The sequence below is a fragment of the Carettochelys insculpta genome, chromosome 3 (genome assembly GCF_033958435.1).
Source record: "Carettochelys insculpta isolate YL-2023 chromosome 3, ASM3395843v1, whole genome shotgun sequence".
Lineage (NCBI taxonomy): Eukaryota > Metazoa > Chordata > Testudines > Carettochelyidae > Carettochelys > Carettochelys insculpta.
This window is the reverse complement of record NC_134139.1, coordinates 28,172,661-28,191,285: the sequence shown is the minus strand read 5'-3', so window position 1 is coordinate 28,191,285 and position 18,625 is coordinate 28,172,661. Positions and strand designations below refer to the sequence as shown.

Genomic DNA, 18,625 nt, shown 5'->3' with positions numbered 1-18,625 from the left:
GTGCACAGCAAGCCCACCACCTCTGCCCATGTCTCCCACCACCAGCATCAGCTGCGGTTCTGCCAGGATGTTCTGGTGGTGGAGGGGGGCTGTGTAGGTGTAGCTTCAACCTTCCACCACGGGTGACATGTTCTCCAGCTGCCCAGACACTAGTGGTGTGGGTGGTCCAGCCTTCTTAGATTCCCGTCTCAGACTTTGCAGCTTGACAGCCTGGATGAGGCTGGTCAGCCCTGGGCGTGTGCTGGGGCTCTACCAGCCTTCAGATGGCACAGCTGTAAGGGATGGAAGAGGCAAGAAAGATGCCATGTCAGTCCCACAGACCTTCCCTTGTTGCTGTGCCCCCTGCCTCTCACAGACAGCTGCCTTCACCCCTGGGCTGAGGGATGGGGATGTCCTGGGAGTTAAGGCATATGTACGCTGCACAGTGGGCCATGCCACATATGGCCTCCACCACACCTTGGGGATGGGGCTGACTGTTGCAGGGTCCCCAGCTCCCCCCATGGGGAATGGCCTAGTGGGCAAGTGGAATTGTCCAGGCAAAGGGTGGTCCCCAACTGGGTGGCAGGTGAGCTGGGTGCAGCTTGGGCCTTCCTGGACCACCACACACATGCATGCAGTTTGCAGCACTGTCCACGGGGGCTGGTGCTCGGTATCACCTGCAGGCATCACCATGTGCCAGGGGTGCACACCTGGGTGGGACTTCTGGAGCTGGGCCATCACCAATGTGCCTGGATCACCTCAGGCCATGGCAGGGGTGCCCCACAACCACCCTGGGATATGCAATGTGCCAAAAACTTACTGGAGGGTCCCTCAAAGAGGTCAGGGGATGCCCAGATTGAGGTGGCCTGTGTTGAGGGTGCTGAGGGCGCCTCAGTGACAAGGGTCCTGTCTGTGGACTCATCCTCGGATGGGACCTCTGACTCCAGGTCCAGTACACTGGCCTGGCTGGTAGGTCCAGGCTGTTCCCCATCTGGTCCTGGCTCCCAGGATGGTGCAGCAGGAGGCTCCTGGACTGCCATGTCTAGCAGGCTGCAGTGTGGGGAGCTATCCTTGCCCTTGAGGAGCCTGTGCAGCTCCCAATAATATGGGCAGGTGGCCAGGGCCTGTTCAACTGCCCGGCGCTGTTCCAGGCCCACATATATGCCTGCTGCATTTCCTTTACCTTGCACCAGACCTGGTCAGTGGTCCAGGCAGGGTAGCCTTTGGTGACCAAGCCACTGGCCAGTCAGGTGCAGGTGGGGACATTCCACCAGTGGCTCTCATGGTGTCCCAGAGGACCTCCTCATCTTGCCAGAGCCCCAGGAGTTCCTGGAGCTCTGAATCAGTTCATGAGGGGGCCCTCCATTTCACGCCCCAGGTGGACTCCTGTGACCCCTCAGCCAGCTCCCTGGGGGCCCCCTGGGTGGTGCAGGAGTGCTGGAGGGAACGGGTCACAGCAGCACACATGCTCGCTGCCTTCACATTCTCAGGTTCCTGCCATGGGGTTTCTGGGTCCCTGCAGCTCTAAGAGCACCTGGAGGCAGAGACCAAAGAGCCCCAATAGTGCTGGCAGGGGCATCTCCACTAGCCAGCACTATGGAGGACTGCTCTTTGAAAAGAAGGGATCGTGGAACGTCTACACACGCTTTCTTCCCAAAAGACTCTTCTGGAAGAAGGTGCTCTTCCTGACCTGGGAGCAGAAGTGCACCTCTGAAGAAAGAGCTGTGTTCTTTCGATTTACTTTCAAATGAGCACTTTTGTGTGTAGACGCTCCATGTTTTCTTTCAAAAAAGGGCTGGATTTTCCAACAGAACTTGCAAGTGTAGACATGGCCACAGATAGGGTCATGCAGAGTGAATGACTTTCCCAGGCTCCCACAGGGAATAGAACCTTGGTCTCCAGTAGGACAGCTTTAGAATAATCTTCTAATAGGAGTAGTGGGGACAAACTCCTCAGCTAGTTTTAAAGTGCATCTTGATAAAATTTATCAAGTGGATTACATGAGAGGATTGTCTGCTCCAGCATGGGTCTGGACTCAGTGACCCAGGAGGTCCCTTCCAAGCCTCTGTCCTGAAGTCTCCTACAGCCTAGGGTGGCAAGCTAGCCACTGAACCATCTGTCATCTCTAGTTTGTTCCTTAAAATAGTCAATTATGTTCAATTTTTTCAGTTTTGCTCCATAAAACTGTATTAAAGGTGAGTGGGAATATGTTTCATTCTCACCTATTACCTTTAAAGAACAGCATATGTTATTCAAACGTTTACAGTCCTTTTCAATTATGTGAGAATGATTAGTGGTAAAAAGTTGCATAAACTAGACTGTATGTTTTTATGTTCTTTTCAATTCGGCTTCGTAGAATTGCCTCATCTCAGTCAAATCTTGCCCCTCGTTTGCCCATAAATAAATTAACAGAGATGAAATTTACCGGTCAAAAATAATTTCTATAGCTCTCCCGCTCTCTCTTCTCTAACTACAGATGTAATGCTGCACAAAGGATTTTGGCAGTGAGGGTTATTTCCTTCTTCATTTGCTTCTCTTGGTCTACATCTTTCTTCATTTCCAACCCCAGTTAACAATTCCTTCATTGTATGTCATGGAGTACTCTGGGCTAAAAGTGAAAATCCTTTTGTTTAGGAAAAGCATCTGGAAAATTTAAATGGGGGATTACTATAAAAAGTAATAGTGAGACTTTGAGCATGCATTTTCACAATGGCTCATGGATAATGTGAGCACTGCAGGGCTCTTATAGCCTCAGGAGAAAGAGAAAGACAGGAGTGTTAAATCAATTAAATATATATTTAAAACTGTGGCATAGTACATTTATTTTGGCATTAAAGTCCTTCATTTCCCTGAGGGTAAATGGTGCACATCCCAAGTAATGGCACCCAGATGGCCATCTCTATCAAGATAGTTATAGGCCAAGTTCTTTGAAGGTGTAAATAGGCAGTTTCTCTGCCTAACCTTTTTGAAGCTTTGGAAACTAATGAGCTCTTTAATCCATGGGGTAATGCACCAATTTGAATAACTCCAACAGTTTGTTGATGAAGCAGGCTTTCAGTTGGAATACTTGTGATCATTTTGAAATTTGTTTTCCAAAATAAAATAAAATAAAATAAATTCATTGCTTTAGAAGTATATCTCTGGTACAAAACGTACTAAGGAGAAGAGTCCCAAAAAGTGTCTCGATACAGACACAACTGATTTGTTTATATAGTCAACTAAATACTTGCAGATTTCCTTTCAATATTTTTCAGCTCTAGTGTCTACGTGTTTGCAGTCACAGTAATTAGCAGCAAGTGAGACTTAAAGAAGGCAATGTAGGAAAATAGGAGGAAGGGCCTATTTATTTAGCTGGTAGGGTAGCATGTCTAGGAAGCAGACTGAAACTGAACAAGCAATACATTCCGCTTTCAAAGACAGACATAAGCTTACCAGGAAGAATTGCTCCTTTAGCTCAGCTAATAGAATATTCTTGTACTCTCACCTTGGTCTGCCACTGTGCTGGCGAAAGAAGAACATACTATTCACTGAAATAGAATCAAACCCAGTGAAAAAAAAGAATAATATACAGAAGTATTTGGATACTGGATTGCTGGCCAGACTTACAGGACTCTGCTCTAAATATGTTGTTAAACTTATCAGTGTGACCAATTGATGGTATGACCAGTACATTTCTTGACACAGAGATTAGGTTACAGAAATAGCAGACTTCAGCAATGAGGAAGGAAGGTTTAGCACATTTTACAGATACAGGCATGCCAAATAGATCTATGCAGAATAAATTCATCTGTTTATTTTAATCACTGTCTGGGTCTACACTTGCCCCAAACTTTGAAGGGGGCATGTTAATCGGGGTGATGGGAGATTACTAATGAAGTGCTGCAGTGAATATTCCTCTCTTCATTAGGCCAATTCTCCCCTGCAGCAACTTCAAAGTGTCAAACTTCGAAGTGCCAGCATGCATATAGCCACAGGCCCTTTGAAGTGCCTGCACTATTTCAAAGTGCCTTTACTCCTCAAAATTTTGGGGAGTAACAGCAGTTTGAAGTAGCGTGGCCACTTCGAAGTGCCCGGGGCTACATGAATGCCAGCACTTTGAAGTTTGCCACGGGGAAGAATTAGCCTAATAAAATGCTGCATATTCACCGCAGCACTTCATTAGTAATTTCCTTTCACCCTGATTAACGTACCCCCTTCGAAGATGCAGGCAAGTGTAGACAAGCCCAGAGTGTTTCAAGCCCAAAAGAGCAAACATACTTATGTTATTAAAATAATTAAAATACATTTTAAAAAATATGGTAAACGAAAATCTCATCCTTGAAATTAGGCGTAAAATTACAAGCCTTTCTTTGAATAAAGTTTCAACATAACAAATCAGGTAATAGTTACATAGTTACTGAGAAAGAATACAATTGTTCACAGAAGGCAAACTACTGGAATAAATGAAGCTGGTATTTTCCCCTGAGCATTCAATTTAAATCACTCATAAGTTTCCAAATAAAGCATAAAAAAGGATGACTAATTTAATAGAATTTTGAGTTCCTAATGAGAATATAAATGGCCACAACAAACTGGATGAAGATCTTCCCATTCTTTTTTCACTGTTTCAGTTTGCCCAAAGAAAAATTACTACAGAAGGTCACTGCACTGGAAGAAAATAGCTCCTGGCATTCAACCACAGCAACCTTGCATTTAAGATCGAACAAGCTTTAATAGTAATCCCTCTGCAAGCCTTAGCTCTAATCTTGCTGCCACTATTGCTGTTGATTTTCCTTTTTTATTGTTCTTTGATTTCCATTTTGGTTATTTAATGAAAGGATGATGAATCCCTGACCTTCAGCTCATACACTGCCAGGCTGTCCACTTGATAATGTACTACGGTATAAAACTATGCCCTCAAGGTCTCCATCTATTGTATATTAACCTACATGTAACCCATTTGAAGAATGCAAATCAATTGCATTCTGCTACTGTACTATTACCTTTTCCTAATTCTGTTACTGATCAAGTTTTTAGAGATAATCAGGAATAAAAAATCTACTTTCTCCCAGAATTCTTTCAAAGAAGTGGGGCATTTTCAGAGTTGTCAATGCATGGCACAACTTACCTGTGTGATGCTCTTACTTTGCATAAGGTTCACAATGATCCATCTGATTGTAGGATTTTTTTTCATGCATTTTATAAGCCAAACCAAAAACAATATTTTTAACAAATAATTTTGACATTGCTTATTCATAGGCCAGAAAGGACCGCAGTGATCATGGGACTGTCTGTATTAATGAGGCCCAAGGATTTTCTTGAAGGAAAGCCTTTTTGAGAAAAAGCTTATCTTTTTGAAAAACATTCTATCTTTGTTTTAAACTTCCAGTGGCTGAAAAACAGATGACAATCTTTGTAAGTCATTGCAATGTTTAATAACCTTCACTATTAATAATTCACAATTTATTTTGAGTCTAATTTGACTAGGTTCAACTTCCAGTCATTTCATCTTATTTTACCTCTGTCTGTTTGGTTAAAGACCCCTGTGCCATCCAGTTTCTGTTCCCCTTATAATTCTAGACTGACCAAGCTACCCCATAACCTTCTTTTATATAAAAAATAAGTTCAGCTCCTTGGTTCTTTCATTATAAAGGAAAGTTTTCCACTCCCTTCATCATTCCCGTAGCTCTTCTGTGAATTCTCTCCAGTTTATCAACATTCAACATTCTTTTGAAACTGTTCACACCAGAACTGGATACCATATTCTAGTGAAGGGCTCACCAGTCCCTCAGTAAAGGGACGATATTATCACTCCACTTTTATTCTAGACTCATCCAAGAATCACATTAGTCTTTCTGACTAAGGTGTCACACTAGGGCTCTATCTACTCATCAGGGTTATTTCAGAATAAGCTATTCCAGGAGAGATTTTCCAGAATAGTTTATTTCAAAATAACCTTAAACAAATCCTCCCCAGACACTACAAATCACAAACCAGTGACTCAAGGCCTGGAACCAGCCCCTGCAACAGTCCTCGCTGCCAACTCTGCTCACATATCTACACTAGTGACATTATCACAGGACCTAACACCAACTATAACATCAGGGGCTCCTTTACCTGCACATCTACTAATATAATATATGCCATCATGTGCCAGCAATGCCCCACTGCAATTTATATTGGCCAAACTGGACAGTCTCTCCATAAAAGAATAAACAGACATAAATCAGACATCAGGAATGGTAATGTACAGAAGCCTGGGGGGGGACCACTTCGATCTCCCTGGACACTCAGTGGCAGATGTATGGGTGACAGTTCTGAAACAAAAATAATTCAGAAATCAAATGGAGAGAGAAATCTCCAAGCTGCAACTTATATGCAAATTTGACTCCATTAACCATGGATTAAACAGAGACTGGGAGTGGCTCGCAGCTTACAAAGGCAGTTTCTCCGCTCTGGGTGCTCATGTCTGTCCATTAGACTCTGACTAAGGCTCACAACCCCCTGTCTGAGCTGACGTGTTTTTTCCTCTTTTGATAAGTACTGTTGATACTGGGCCATTTCCATCTTGCTGAATAGACTTTGTCAGCTCTGGCCCTCCCTCTTACTGGGACCCCATTCTTTAAATACTCCTCTGAAACCACCCCCACTCATGCATCTGATGAAGCGGGTCTTTGCCCATGAAAGCTTATGCTCCAAAATATCTGTTAGTCTATAAGGTGCCACAAGACTTCTTGTTGTTCTTGAAGCTACAGACTAACACGGCTACCTCTCTGATATATTTCAAAATAGTGTGTCTACACTACTGTGATCCTTTGAAAGTTCTTCCAGAAGATCTCTTCCATAAAACCTTCTTTTTAGAGGGTGCATCCACACACAAAAAAGCGTATCAAAAAAACCAATCTACTCTTCTGATAGAGTGTACACACAGCCTCTGCTCTTTCAAAACAGGCCAGCGATCAAAAAATGAGGCACCATGAGGATGGTTCTTTTGGAAAAAGGACCCCTGGAGCATCTATGGGCTTTTTTTCCAAAAGAAACTTTCAAAAAAAGGTGCTGTTTGTCGTCTAAGAGAGGAAGAGGGTCACCGGAAATAATTCTGTGTTATTCTGATTTAATATCAAAAGAACATATTGGCTGCTTCTACACTAGCAAGTTCTTTCAGAAGATTTTTCAAAAGAAGGTGGCTCTTTCGAAAGGTCCCATGGAGCGTCTACGCACAAAACCTGCTCTTTCTAACGTAAATCAAAAGAATGTGGTGCTCCTTTCGAAATCACTCTTCCTTTCCCATTTCAGGAAGACAGAGCCCTTTCAAAAGCTTCTTTCAGAAGAAAATGTGTAGATGGTCTGCAGGGCCCTTCTTTCGAAAGAACAATCTTCATTTTCGATTCCTGACCTGTTCTTTGAAAGAGTGGGGCTGTATGCATGCTCTCTTTTGAAAGAGCAGATCACTCATTTGATCCACTTTTTTACGTGTGGACACACTCTTTCGAAAGATCCAGAAGCTTTCCAGAAGAGCTTCTTTCGAAAGATCTCTGCAGTGTAGACATAGCCATTTTGTGTGTAAACATTCCGCAGGATTTTTCAAAATAGTTCTCAGCTATTTTGAAATAATGCTGCTGTGTAGGCATAGCCCAAGGCCCTCTATTTTGAAATAGTCCCTATTCCTTGTCTATACAACCGCTATTCCAAAATATCTATTTCAGATCGGGCACTATTCCTCATACAAGGAGGTTTACCAAATTCTAAATAAGCTTTTTTGAAATAGTGGTTGCATTGTGTAGACACTCACAAATTTATTTTGAAATAGTGGCATTATTCTGAAATAACTTTTCTGTGTAGACAAACCGTACGAGCTCATGTTCAGCCATTCCATTATTTTGCCTGGGACTGATGTCAGGCAGACAGGCATATCATTATCCTGTTTACCAGTTTTAAATATTGGCACAAAATCAGTTTTCTGTCAGTCCTTTGGAATTTTTCCAGTGTTCCAGGACTTATGAATATTTTTAATATTAATAATTCAGTGAGCTCCTCATTCAGCTCTTATAAAACTCACAGGTTCAAGTTCTCTGTACATAGCAATTTGAAAAATGTTTAACTTTAATAGCTGGTGTTTAACAACTTCCTGAGTTACTTTCAGATCTGGCTTTTTTAGCCATTTGCAGAACAGAAATACATAGTAAACATTCTGAATTTTCGGTATTATTAGTGACAATTCAACCATTTCAATTGCACTAATATCATAATTAGGACTCTTCTTTTCCCTAAGATACCTTTAAAACTCAACTTGCCATTGATGACTCTTCATGTCCCTTTGCTTCCCTTATCAATGATTTACAGTTCCTAGCTTCTAATTTATAGTAATTGCTTTCAATTTTCACATCTCTCTCCACACCTTAATTTAATTGCTTGTTTATTATATAGAATTTTTCATTTCCTCTGTAATCTGGTTACCTTTTTCCAGTGCTCTTTCTGTAAAAAAAAAAATGAGAGAGAGAGAGAGAGAGAGAGGCTGGTATGGAATCCCACAGCTGGTGCTGCTGGAGGGGCAGTGTGGGCTCCAGCTCCCAGCCCCACACTGCTGTGGGGGGCTCTGGCAAGAGCTCCAGCTCCCAGCCTGGGCACCAGGGCTCTGCCTCACAGCCCCACAGCAGCCTCACAGCCCCCAAATGGATGGGGAGTTGGCGGGGCTTCAGCTCCCAGCCTGCTCCTTAAAAAGGTGATAGGTCCTGCTGTGAGTGCATGGGACCAGACTCAATGACATCTCAAGGTCCCTTCCAGTTCAATGAGACATGCATATCTCCATGTTTCACTAGTGTGCCGCTAGCAGTATGCAAAAGGATTTCAGGGGGTACACGCCAGAAAATAAATTACTACAAATCAGGAGATAAGCACTGGGAAAGGATTATGCTGATACGACTGAAGTCTCAAAGACTGTGGCCATTTCGAAGATTACTAGTGAGGCGCTCAATTGAATATTCAGCGCTTCACTAGCATTAGGATGCTTGGCACGGCTACATGGGGGTCCTTTTCGAAAGGACCCCTCACCTTTCAAAATCCCCTTTTTCCCCTCCACTGGCCACTGTGAAGATTTGGACTAGTGTAGACACAGCCTAGGTGACAGGTTTGTCCTTTCCTATAGACAACCTCCTAACCTGAGAAAGATTCTCACCAGCAATCACAGGCTACACCACAGTAAAACAAATCCTGGAACTTTTCCTTGCAACAAACCCACTGCCAACTCTGTCCAGCTCTGGGGATGCCATCGCTGGATCTAATCATGTTAGTTACAAGACCAAAGGCACATTCTCATGCATTTCCATCAACATTATATATGAGATAATGTGCCAACAATGCCCTGACACTACGTACATTGGACAGACTGGGCAAAACCTTCACAGAAGAAAACATGGACACAGAGCAGACATCAAGAAACGCAATGCACATAGGCTTGTCAGTGAACACTTGAATGGAGTGGACCATTCTGCTAAAGACCTGAGAATTTGTGTCCTGCAACACAGAGAATTTAACAACAGATTAGAGCGAGAAATTTCTGAATTAATTGGTGCTCGGTCCTGGCATGAGTGCAGGGAATTGGATTTGGTGGCCTCTTGAAATGCCTTCCACTTCTACTATTCCATGACCTTATGCATGGGCAGTGAGTGAAGCTGCTGCTTACGGAAGCAAGCTCCCCAGCCTGTGGCTCTGCCAATACTCCATCCCTGTGTTGCACAGGCCACACCCACACTCTTCCCAGGCCCACTCCTTCCCCACTATCTCCCTCTTCTCTCCCTTCCTCTCTCTGCTCATCACTTCCAGCCAAATCCCTGAACATTAATGTAGCAAATGTTTGAAATAAAAACCTCTCTGCTAAATTTTCTTTCTAAAGAAAACAGAGCATGTTTTCCAGTGCACACCAGATTATGGAGACTGGACATGCAGAAAGTACCTAATTAAAAGCACAAAATCTGGAACTAAAAATGTCTGACACCATTTTTGTTTGTTTGTTTGTTTTGATAGCCTGAACTTGTCAGAAATTTATTTGCAAAAATTTCGTAGTAAGGGCAAGTCAGCTGTCCCGCTGAATACAACATTAAATGTCAGGAATACAAGATGCAGCTCTTCTCTTTTACATTTTCTTAATCAGTAATTCTAATGTACTCTTAAAACTTTGTAAAGTAATCGTTCCATCTTACTACATATTTAACGCACTAAAACAAAGACATTGTTTGAAATTAATTGGTCAGAGCAGTTCAGTGTGTTCGTGACAAAGTTCACTGCTTTTAGAAAAAGGGATCGCTAATTTATTTTGTGCTATCTCAATAACAATAGACATATTCGGGGCTTTTTTTCCTGGGGGAACACACCTGAATGGAGTTCCAGCACCTTTTTTGGAAGCTCCAAGCTGCATGTGTAGAGGTCAGCAACCTGCAGCTCCAAGCACTGCCACTGCTGACTCCATTTGTGGCTCTGGAAGCTGCCGCCACTTAAACAATGACCACCATTAAAACTGACCTTAATATTTTGTTTAAGTGGGGGCAGCCTCCGGAGCAAGTGAGCAGTCGGCTGTGGCAGGGATCCCCAGAAGAGGAAGCCAGAAGTGCAGGGAGCTTCCCATGTGCTCCACACGGCGGGGGGAGCCTAAGCCTGCAGGAAAGCTGGGAGCTGGACTAGATGACCTCCTAAGGTCACTTCCAGCCCTATGATTCTATGAAGAGCAGCTGAGCATGCCCAACAGAGCCTCAGAAGGAAGAGGCAGGGAGGAGCAGCTGGGGGGAGGTGGTGGCCATGGAGGAGCAGAGCACAAACCTGGCTCACCCCATCCCCTACCTGTGGGTGCCCCCTGACTGTGCCAAGGAGACAGGGAAGAAAGCAGCCAGCTTAACCCCATGGCCAGTGCCGCTTCCTCCGCTCCCAGCCTGGGGGTCCTTGTCCTCCAACTGCCGCCCTGCTCCCAGCCACCCAGTTGGCATGGCACAGTTGCTGCAGCCCGCACCAGGTGCTGTGCCCAGAGGCATCAGCCAGCAGGAGATCAGGCAGCTCCTCCCCACCTGTGGCAGGGAGGCACAGCCAAAGGGGGACGAGAGACTCTTCCACCAGGTGTGTGCTCCCCCTGCTTCCGTGCTACTGTCACCAGCTTGGAATCGCTCATCTGCTGCACCCGGCACTAGAGCCACCGCTGCCTGAACTGCACCATTCCCCTGTGCTGTGAGAGGGGTTGGATGGGCACTGGCTCCCGGCCGCCTCCTCACACCTCAGTAGCCAAGGGAAGTGGGCAGAGCATACAGTTGTCTTCTGAGGCAGGTAAATCATGGAGGGGAGGTTTGGGGCTGAGTTCCAGCACCATTTTTTCTCAAAAAAATAGCACTGGACATATTTATGAAATTTCACCATATGTTTATATTAAAATAAGTTTCTGAAGATTTTAGGCCTAACAAAGGATTTTATATCTTAGAAGGTATTGATTTGGGTGGAGGATCCCCTTAAAACTAGCTCATCAAATAGTCAGAAGTAAAGAAAGGGAAACTCATTTTCCCATTATCTGGAAGAAAAGGGATGTTGCCTCTTTACAGGCTCTGTTCAACAGGTTGGAGAAAGGAGAGCCAGGATGGACACAAAGAATAGGAAGACTTTGGAAGCAAGTTTTTGTACTATAGTAATTAAAACTAAAATATATATTTTTAGATAAGGGTGGACTTTTGAAGAATTTATTTTAAAAATGGTACGTCTGAAGGGTTAAGCATTTAAGGCTAAAGCTGAATACTCACATTGTGCATCTAACAATCTCTGCAAGGCTTTTTAAACGTGTGGTTTGATAAACTTCAGCAACAAACTAATGAAATATTTAAAGCAAATTTTAAGTTAGGGCCCTGTAGCCATAGTGATGAACAACTGTTTTTGTCATTAAATTCAGGGTTGCATATGCCTGTTAAATGGCTTCATTACTACTACTAAAATGGCTCTTTCACAGGTTCCATGTTATGTTAATAGGTCTGGCAAACTGGAAGGCTTTTCACTTTTAAGTTACCAGATCCACTTTGGGGGAAGACTCCTCAGTCTGCACACTGCAACAGACTGTTGTGGGAGCCTTCAGGAATGGTCAGAACAGGGATGGGAATTGGGGAGAGTTTGAGCATTAAGACCCAGGCAAGGCATTGTCTCCCCTTGCCTCTTGTACTCACCACCTATGTTTCTATGATTCAGCTCTACATGAGAGATCATTTGTTCCCTCTTTTGCCCTGCCTGTTACTGTTAAAAAGCATTAATTATATGAACAAACACATGCAAAAAGCACAAAACAGCATAACCTTTGTTCATGCTGTCAACAGGAAGGTTACCGCAATGCCAGGAAAAAATCAGTTAAATAAATCTTACATCTCACAGGAAATGTGTGAAAAGTAACCAAAAGCAGGATAATCCACCTTTTTTTTCTGCAAGACAAGAAATATCGGTAGCAGCATCCTTCAGTCTATGTAGACTATGGATCGCGCCCTTCGTAGTTCCATTTGGGATCATCATTTGCAGCGTCAGCTGTGACTGTGAACGCCCACATGACAGTGGAGTCCTTGCTGCATCTGTTGCATGTGTAATGGGTGTCTGGAAGGTCCTTACCGTGCTTTCTGTGGGCTCGCTTCTCCTCTGCTAGCTGTCTGATCCTCATCTCACCCTTCTGAAGGCCCTTGTGTAGTTCCTGCCTCCATCTGCTGTGATTGTCTGCCAGCTCCTCCCAGCTGTCTGGCTCAATGTCTACCTCCCTGAGGTCCCTCTTGCAAACATCTTTGTAGTGCAACTGGGGGCATCCGGGAGGTCTTTTGCCAGAGGCTAGCTTGCCATACAGGGTATCTTTTGGGATCCTTCCATCATTCATCCTGTGGATGTGGCTAAGCCAGCGGAGCCGCCACTGCCTGAGGAGGGTGTGCATGGTTGGGATTCCAGCTTGCTCAAGGACGGTGGTGTTGGACACTCTGTCCTTCCACAATATTCCAAGGATGCACCTGAGGCAGCGCAAGTGGAAGACGTTCAGCCTCTTTTCCTGGCGGGCATACAGGGTCCAAGACTCGCTGCCGTACAGGAGGGTGCTGAGGATGCAGGCTCTGTAGACTTGCATTTTGGTGTGGGTGTACAACTTGATGTTATTCCACACTTTCTTGCTGAGTCTGGACAGAGTTGTGGCTGCTTTTCTGATCCTCCTATTTAGCTCAGACTCCAATGACAGGGTGTCAGTGATGGTGGACCCGAGGTAAACGAACTCGTGGACGACCTCTAACGAATAGTTGTCAATGCTCGTTGATGGAGGGTCAGCAACGTCCTGAGCAAGTATATTTGCCTTCTTTAGGCTGATGGAAAGCCCGAAGTCCTTGCATGCTTTGGAGAACCGATCTAGCAGTTTCTGAAGCTGGTCTTCTGTGTGTGACGCTACAGCAGCGTCATCTGTGAACAGCAAATCTCTGATGAGGACTTCCCGCATCTTGGATTTAGCTTTCAGGCTTGCAAGATTAAACAGTTTCTCATCAGCTCTTGTGTGCAAAAAGATGCCCTCTGTTGAAGATCCAAAGGCGTGCTTCAGGAGGAGCGCGAAGAAGATCCTGAACAATGTCGGAGCAAGGACGCATCCTTGTTTGACTCCTGATGCTGAAAACATCCGATAATGTGCCGTCATATTGGATGGTTCCTCTCATGTCTTCGTGGAAAGACTGGATCATCTTGAGAAACCGTAGTGGACAGCCTATCTTGTGGAGCAGTTTGAACAGTCCATCCCTGCTGACGAAGTCGAAGGCCTTGGTCAGGTTGATGAAGGCAATATAGAGTGGACAAGAAATATCAATACTATTTATATTACTCTAACAATTTTTTGGGAGAAACCAGCTAGACAGATATAGATGATACAGATATCTTACCAGATACTGACTATGTAGAATTGTAGTTCCAATTTTATCTACTTTAATCAAGTATGTTTTGAATATGCCTAGCTTTAAGCAGATGCGTAGTCCCCTGCTTAAAGTTAGACAAATGCTTAAGTGCTTTGCTGGATCCTGGATCAAAGCATAAAGGAAGAATAAGTAAAGTTGAGCAAACGTATCTCTAGTACTGCTATATGTTAGCTGGTCACACTTTTCTGCAAGGCTGGGATAACAAAAGAACACAACCTCTGTTCATGCTATTGAAAGAACGGTTACTGCCATGCCAGGAAAAATACCAGTTAAATAAATGTTATGTTGCACAGAATCCATGTTTTTTTTCTGCAGCTTTACAAGAGAGTGTCCTTAAGTATACTTGTGAGACTACATACTCCATGCCACTTTCCAGGCCTGGTATTCATGATCATCAAACTACATTTATAATATTCGTGTAATTTATCTTGCCAGTAGCAAAGGAAAAGGGCTGCTAAACAGCTTAGTGTTAGTCACAAAGAGCACATATAAGTTTAAATGGGATGTATAAAACTTGTCCTTTTCATATATTTACAAAAGTAATTTACTAGATATACAAAACGCAACATCAAAATGCTATCCTCATTAACCATGTTACTCATTATTTTCCCATGTTTTATTACATACTTTTATTATTTCCTATTAGATAAATTTATATCCTTTACACACTTTATGTAAAGCTGAAAGTCTATAACAATCAATTTAATAGTGTGTTGTAAAGTAATTAACCATTTTATTATGTCTTTTGTTTTTGGTATTCCATTACCATTTAAAGTTGTAGTAGAGGATAAGCCAATGCCCGCATATAAGCATAGTGTGGAAAATACCTTGAACACAGGGTGCTTTTGACCTTGGACAATATATTTTGTTTGATACAGAAGGTTTCATGCACTTTTTGGCAATCTCACAGTGCAGGTAGTAAAAGAGAATTTGTATTTCAAAGTGAAATTGCAATTTCACAGTAAAAAACTTTGGAGAAAGTAAGACACTGAGTAATAAACACCCATGTGAAGTCAGAGGTCCAAATTTTCCTCTCAGTTTCATGCTTGTAAGCCAAAAGAGGCCCAATTCTGACCTTCTTGAATTCCTGTGGCAATTTTGCCATTGCCACCATTGGGCAACATGAGCAGGCTTGAACATTGGCATAACTGAAGAGCAATCAGAACTGAATGGCCAATCAGAACACTTCTGGCTCAGAGGCCGCATCTACACGTGCACGTTACTTCGAAGTAGCGGTGCCAACTTTGAAATAGCGCCCGTCACGGCTACACGTGTTGGGCACTATTTTGAAGTTGAAATCGACGTTAGGCGGCGAGACGTCAAAGTCGCTAACCCCATGAGGGGATGGGAATAGCGCCCTACTTCGAAGTTGAACGTCGAAGTAGGGCACGTGTAGATGATCCACGTCCTGCAACATTGAAATAGCGGGGTCCGCCATGGCAGCCATCATCTGAGGGGTTGAGAGATGCTGTCTCTCCAGCCCCTGCGGGCTCTATGGTCACCATGTGCAGCAGCCCTTAGCCCAGGGCTTCTGGCTGCTGCTGCAGCAGCTGGGGATCCATGCTGCATGCACAAGGTCTGCAACCAGTTGTCGGCTCTGTGGATCTTGTGTTGTTTAGTGCAACTGTGTCTGGGAGGGGCCCTTTAAGGGAGCAGCTTGCTGTTGAGTCCGCCCTGTGACCCTGTCTGCAGCTGTTCCTGGCACCCTTATTTCGATGTGTGCTACTTTGGCGTGTAGACGTTCCCTCGCAGTGCCTATTTCGATGTGGTGCTGCCCAATGTTGAAGCTGAACGTTGATGTTGCCAGCCCTGGAGGACGTGTAGACGTTATTCATCGAAATAGACTATTTCGATGTCGCTACATCGAAATAAGCTATTTCGATGTAGTGTGCACATGTAGACGTAGCCAGAGAAACTCAAAAATGCTCACAATTTTCAAGACCGATACTTTTCCAAATTTGTCCGTCTAAAAAATCTAGATGAAATGAATGTGTTATAACATTTCCCACTAGCGCCTCACAGAAACCCACATACAGATAGCAGTTAGAGAAGAAGATGCAATGAATGCGTACCTTCCTATGTACTACTTCCATTCAGTCTTGGGGAATAATAGAAAGATATTTTAGTATCACATGACACTTTGAAGGCATATGATAGACTGAGTGAGGTATGGTGTGGGTATTTATTTTTCTTTCAGGTTCTCACACATCTGAAGTGAGAATCATTGTTGTAGATGACAGCTTGCCATCCAATATTTGAAATTATTTTTGTATTAATTTGTCCGTATCCTTCCCATGCTTCTTTTATCTTCATCAACTGTGTTTGGTCATGGAAACAGAAAACAGAAAACAGAGTTCTGCAAAGAGTGGGAAGAGAAAAGAAGACTAAAAAAGTAACTGGAACATGGGAAAATCTGCTGTCATCTGACTGAATCAAAATGAAATTAGTATTCTCTGTGAATGCAAATGAATGCTTTGCAGTCACCGTGGTACTAACTGTATAATTACATGTGCTCAGAGCTGAGTAGATTATAGTTATCAATAACAGTTGGGGGAAATGGCAATGATTAGGATGTGCTGATTGTCATTTAATTGTTACATTTGTAGCCTCCTTTACAGACAGAGAGACTATTAAGAGTTAGCCTTTACCACGACATCCTCTCTCTTTTGTTTTTCCATCCATCCCATTCTGCTATCACTGCTTGGCCTTCCTCATATCTTTCTTTATTGCACTTCTGTGTCATTTTTTTCTTTCTTCCCTTCTTCAAACTTACTTTGTTTCCTTCTATGTTTCCTCCCACTTCTTCCCACCTTTCTCCAGCCTCATCTTTTGTTGCTGTCGCTTTTTGGTGCCAACTCTATCTCAATTTTTTAGTTTCCTTTTTCATTCTCAGTTTCCATCTCATTCAAAAATGCATTCTGGGTTTGACATGACCTGGGCACATAAGAAATACTTGTTCCCTCATAGCTGGAATTACCTCAAAAATTCCCTGAACTCCAAATAAAGTGTTTCATAAACAGAAAGCACCTACGCTGTAGGTACCTAATAACTAATGATCACCATATGTAAATATTTATGAATAACTTCCATAAATTCTCAGTTCTTTGTGATAGAGCATATGAAAACCACAGTTGGCATTTTCCTTTGCTTCAGATAATGTCTTCTTCTTCTCAAATTATTGAGAATCAGCCCACAGGATATGTGCACAAAACTTGCAAGTGAAAGGGAAGTTACCATTGAATTGGAAACTGTTTCATGGCTAACAGGCTCTTACATTCAAAATACTGAGAAAAAGACTTCTATGTATCTCAAAATGAATGGGAAAACATACAATGAAATGAGCCACTTTAGCCTGTAACAGCATTGCAATAAGTATTCTAACCAAAAGGATTTAAATGGTATGTTTGACGTGTGTTGTATGACAACAGCAATTTCCAAGAGGTTTTTGGGTTCACACCCCTTTCTGTTTGTCCAATGGAGATGATGAGTGCAGCATACAGATTTTGCAACTTTTAAAATAAATATACAAATACAGACTAAAAACAAACTGCTGGGATCAACACTGTCACAGTCGCATAGAGGAGGATTTTCAGAAGTCCTAATCATCGGCTGCTTTCTGCTTCCCTTAAAAACAAAACAAGCTTTATCAAAGCCCCACCCACTAATTCACAGATTAAAGAGCATTCCCAAAGAAGCAATGGAAAACTATCAACACAAGCACAGTGGAATTGGGGAGGCCTTCCTCCTCTTCTTTCTGTCATAAGATACACATAAAGCCAGGGAAGATTGCAATTTATTCAACAATACCTAAGAATGGAGCCACACTGCTTAGCAGAGCCCTGTGTTCTACAAAATGCATCAGGACATATGATAACAAGACAGGTAGCTGTGAACACATGATGTCAGCATATTCTATGCTGGCTCCTCACTGAATACAGAGTTACATTCAGAGTCTCTGCCTTGATAATAAAAGCCCTGCATAGAAGTAATACAAGCTACCTGAAAGATCCCTACTGGAACAATACAACCAGGGATCAACACAAGGGACTCCTGAGTAAACATGGTTGGGAATTATTTTTCAGAGGAAAAATGCTAGTTTATTGATGTTGTTTGAGAAACAGGGTTGGTTTTGACAATTTCCTAACTAATTAAGAAAAAAAAGATTTGAAATTATCTGTAGGTTTTGTTTTTGTGCTTTCTATAGAAAATTTCCATTTTTGCAATTCATAATTATTTATTTAAAATGTTAAGCTAATTAGACTAAAAGTTTAAACAAGAAAAAAGTCAACATTGCATCAAAATGTTTTGATTGACCCAGTAGCACTCCCTCCCACAGCTTCCCTACCCCTAGCTCCTCGGACCCAAAATTATTTTTGTGGATAATGGTGTGACTTTTCATCTTCGTTCAGAATAGGAACAAAATTTGGACCTAATGAAGGTTTTCATGGAAACTTTCTTCATGACTCTACTTTTGAGAATTGAAAACAGTTTTAATGAGGCCAATCTGCACTACAGAACTCACTCCTGAAAGAGAAAAACCAACCATGAAACTAACCTCTTGAGGGATAACAAACAGCCCTGTGGCACCTTAGATACTAACAAAGTTGTTAGGTTATAAGTCTTTGTCTACTTCATCAGATGAATTGGAGTGGAAATTATAGAATCGAGGGTATACATAGCAGCAAAAGAAGGTACCTGTCAATTCTAGGACCAGTGTTAATGAACCAAATTAA

General features: G+C 42.9%; 1 long non-coding RNA gene across 2 annotated transcripts in view; it reads right to left on the bottom strand.

The window, feature by feature from the left end:
• Positions 1-18,625, bottom strand: part of LOC142010231 (uncharacterized) — a 263,641-nt gene that overhangs the window by 241,111 nt on the left and 3,905 nt on the right. Inside the window, exon 2 of one of the 2 annotated variants that reach the window (XR_012644737.1) lies at positions 3,412-3,480. The exons of the other annotated variant lie outside the window; for it this stretch is intronic. This is a non-coding gene — a long non-coding RNA (uncharacterized LOC142010231). The remainder of the gene's footprint in view (positions 1-3,411; positions 3,481-18,625) is intronic. 2 annotated transcript variants of the gene reach the window in all.